This window comes from Macrobrachium nipponense, chromosome 4, assembly GCF_015104395.2.
Source record: "Macrobrachium nipponense isolate FS-2020 chromosome 4, ASM1510439v2, whole genome shotgun sequence".
NCBI lineage: Eukaryota > Metazoa > Arthropoda > Malacostraca > Decapoda > Palaemonidae > Macrobrachium > Macrobrachium nipponense.
Genome location: NC_061100.1, coordinates 52,629,376 through 52,633,731, shown reverse-complemented (window position 1 = coordinate 52,633,731; position 4,356 = coordinate 52,629,376). Strand labels below are relative to the sequence as shown.

General features: G+C 35.6%; 1 protein-coding gene across 5 annotated transcripts in view; it reads right to left on the bottom strand.

Moving 5' to 3' along the window:
* Positions 1–4,090: 4,090 nt before the first annotated feature.
* The window catches only part of LOC135210928 (fat-like cadherin-related tumor suppressor homolog), a 736,096-nt gene continuing 735,830 nt past the window's right edge, over positions 4,091–4,356 (bottom strand). For all 5 annotated transcript variants that reach the window (XM_064243897.1, XM_064243900.1, XM_064243901.1 and 2 more), the window contains one exon: positions 4,091–4,356. This exon is cut by the window's right edge and continues 2,092 nt beyond it. The gene's annotated coding sequence lies outside the window, so the exon portion shown is untranslated.

The window sequence follows — 4,356 nt, the reverse complement described above, 5'->3', positions numbered from 1 at the left end:
TGATAAATTAACCCTATAAGGATTGGTTGTTCAGGCATTACTCCTTGTAATAGTTTTGTTACCGTTTTCTATGCAGTTCGGCGAGTGCAATGCTGCTTGAGTTTTGGTTTGTAAACGGATGGTATTGTTTTCCTCTGGAGGGTTAACAGTTTTGGAACTCTTAAGATATGTTTATATTGATATTTTGGGAATATTTGACTGTTGGTGTCGCGAAAAATCTAGATCCGTTTTTTCCCGTCAATCCTTCGCAACGCTCAGGAGTCAGGATTTCCAAGTAGAAGTAGGAAGCAGGCAGCAGAGTTTGTGGCTCTCCTTTTTGTGTAGATGTGTTCGAGAAATATTCCTTTCGTTTAATCTTACTGCACAGGCAGTGTTGTGAGAATTAATAGGACTCTCTTTTTTATGTTTAGATGTGTTCGACTCTAATCACTTTGTATTTTTGCCATCCGAGGTTTGCCTTCGTTGATTTTCAGTCCGAATGTAGTCTGAGGATTCAGAAGTAAGGTTCGTGTAAAACTGGACATCTTTGAGACCGATGTCAAGAGAATTGCTTTTGTGCATTGCTGGAACATCCTGGTCCATTATTTCAGTTTATTTCATTTGTAAGTTACCGGTTGGCGCGAGTCAGCCTTTCAGTTCGTGCATTTAAATTTAAATAGTTTAGTTTTGTAATAAAAGTGTAAAAAAAAAAAAACACCCCAATCTTGTTAAACCTTCGCTTAGATGTTTGTTGACTGAGCCCTTAAATCCTCTACCATCTGTGGACAGAACCATCCCAGTCGGAGGGAACATTTCCGACGATTGGTTTGCCTGTAATCCGGTTCTTTTCCTCTGTACACTGTAGGTGCGGTAGGCTTTCCTGGATGCGGTGACGACCATAATTTGCAATCTGGCGTTGATTTTTCTTCCATTGGTAAGTAAAGGTATTTGTGTATTTCCCATAGACTGTTAGAGTGCTATAGTTTTCTGATTAAAGTTGTTGCTTTTCGAGTATTTAATGTAAGGTTTAATCCAATAGAATCCATATCAGAAAGAAATTTAATCAATTAGCAAGGTGTGATTTGCTTTGAAAACACCGTGACAAGATGTAGAGGTGAAAGAATTACATTTAACACATGGGCTAAAGGGAGGTGCCGCCTAAAGCACTTGTGTGCAATGGTATGGACTTGAAAGGTTATGATGCAGAGTCGGTAGCCCGTTTAAAAGAAAAGGTCATTTGAAACTTCGGAGGAACTAGGGTTTTTCAGATGGATGTTCATCCTGATTTTTGTTATTATTCAAATTCTGAATGAGTTCGCATTTCATTTAACCTCCATGTTTCACCACTTTAAAATTCATATTGACCTTGCCGAATTTTCTGTAAGATAGTGGGTACGAACCTTCATCCTTAGGAGAGGCGATACACCTCGGTGTCTGTGGTTCAGAACAAATGATTTTCCCTGGTGATTTTATTTTTTCTTTGGACGTGGGCTAAAACATGCTATTTAAGTGCATCCGACTGGTCCCCATATGATAAGCTATTATTTATGAAGTGGATCCATCATTTTGTTTAACAAAGTGGGGTTTTTTAACTCTTCAGATCAAAGGCAAATTAATTTACTCAGAATTATTTTTATTTACTCCTCAGAATATACAGGATAGAAAAATCACGCTTTTTAATTCCCAAAAGAATGCAGGAATAAATTCTCTAACTCCGTTGTTAAGTATCTTGTGGTCTACAACTTTTGATTTTTTCCTTATTTTTATTCCCAACAAAGGAAAAGCAGGTGAATTCTGTGTAAGTTTTCAAAGGTCCCAGAAATCCATTGGTTGGCGCTGTAGTTTTATCCCTTCTTTACGTTTTCAGAAATTTAATTTTGCGTATTTTCATTCGCAGAAGTAAAATTGAATACTATTAAAACGTTTAATTTGTCTTATCAGAAAAACTATTCGTGTTTAAATGTTAAATATAGACTATGACGCAGCACAGTGAAATGGATGTATCTAATGACCTTTACTGCAAGAAATTATTTTTCACAAAGCTTATTAAAAACCCTCCCAGGTTTTAGACTACTTGACTAGAGTCATTTTGAATGTTATCACTAGAGAGAGAGAGAGAGAGAGAGAGAGAGAGAGAGAGACTTATACTTATCGTCTATGAGTATGCTCAATGCTTGATGAAATGTTGATAAAAGATTTACATAATTACTGAAGATTTAAGTCTCGTGCAGACCAAGGCATTCGTGTTGTGTGGAGTTTTTCAGAGTCGCAGTAGCCCAGAAGTCTTTCAGTCTTGTTACTATAAATCTGAAGTCAATACTACCACTTAAAAAACGCCTTGGACCCATTGCCTTTGATATTTCCTGACTCATTTATGCATATATTTTACAGATTTAATATTCTATTATTGATTAGGTTTAATATTCTATCATTTATTGGCTTTCAGTTATTCTCAGCCTTTTCATCTATTTTCATGTTAGTGGAATTTTGGACTTCTCAAGTATGAATACTTTTCGGTTTTGAAAAACAAAAATACAATTATACAACAACATTCAATGGCAAATTTAATGGGAACATTATGCAACATCGTTTTCGGCATCTACTTCACGTTTAGTGATGCTATTTAACTAATTAAGATAAACTGTTTTGCATTTTATGCGACTAAATGACAGAAGAACAGAAGTTCAATTCCATAAACCTCCAAGAGAATATCGGACTTACGCTTTGAACTTCGTATCAACTCCTCAGAAATCACATTTCGATTATTGGATGTGCATATTTTGAGGCTGGGTCCTCGCCCCACTACCATGTCAAACATTGCAACACTTGCGGCGTCAGGAATGAATTGTAATGCTTAATTAATTTACAAATAAAAACTATTTGATCTGGATTACCTCTCTGTTATGTTTCTTACAATGATGAGGGTTAAAAATGATTTCATGGGTGATTTATGAAATTTAGGCTGAATGGCCAAATACTGTTGACCTTTTGGGCTCTGAATGCCAAAAATGCCCAATATTTGACCAGACAGCCTTAATTTCATGTTACCCATGAAATCATTTTTAACCTTTATTGTCGTAAGAAAGCCACATTAAGATGCGATAACAGAAAGGTAATCCAAATCAAATAGTTGTCACATGCCATTCATTACCAGTCACGCAATAAAATTAGTTCCTGAAAAAGTGTTGCATTGTTTGGTATGTTAGTGGGACAGTAAGAACTTGATGTTGAATCAGAGGTATTTAAAATAACCTACTGAACGGTTAAAACTGTTATGTACAAATTCCTCTAAAGCTTAGCTGAGTCTTGTTTGCTACGGTTTCTTTTCTTACGGAGAGAAATAAAAGACATTGTGGTTAGAATGCCAGTCTGTATAGCTCCAAGGCAGATCAATTGTGCGTCCTGGGCTACACCGAATTCAGAATCTTTTAAGTAATATAGACTGATTCATCAGCGTGATAGAGTTCCATGAGCTGGGAATTATCGTTGTATCAATGGTTATATCTATTGAATCAATTCAGAAAACTACTTTTCAGAACTAGTAAAATGTTTTCCGAGCTTTCGAAGGAGGGAATTTGGTACACTGTTGATTGGCTCTAGTGTCAAAAGACTAGTTTTAAATATGCGTGGGTTGTCTCTCTCTCTCTCTGTAAAAGCATGTTCGGGAGGAATTTGATGTACTGCACTATTGATGAGGTTTTTGAGTAGATGTATGCAGTGGGCATATTGCAGGTTTCTGCACGGGGCTTTCATCTCTACACTCATAGGTTAGTGGCAGCTTCTGATGTTCATTATCTTGGGGGAACACCTTTATATGATATTATTAGCTAATTAACGTTTATATAGTTTATAAAAGTGATTGTTAAAACGTATTACTCTTTTTATCAGTTTGTGTACCTTTAATTACCTAGAAATTTTTTAATGCGTTATGCTTAAGGTATACAGTATCTCGGAAAATAATGATCATTTATTGAGGATGAAATCTGATCGACAAGTCATTCAGCAATGGACTCATTTTTTAATGTTAAATGTGGCTGACCTTCCCGAATATTAATCTACGAGAGGAGTTCAGGACATATGTAACTCTTAGGACAAAATGAAAGCGAGAAAATCACAAATATTCTTGTTTTATTCATTCATAAGTCCAGGATTATCTTCGGTCCCACTGTCAGCGCATATGGGAATATAAAAAACAAATTCATTACAATAAGAAAAGATCTATTTTATATATACAATATAATAAAATACACGGGTATAAACAGTGCATTTCTGAATTAAATACATTACTTCGAAACAAAACATATAAGAAAAACACGGTAGGTTCCGAACCAACATCTACGACAATGAAATGTTCTACTATTCGTCCCTTGTACTTAG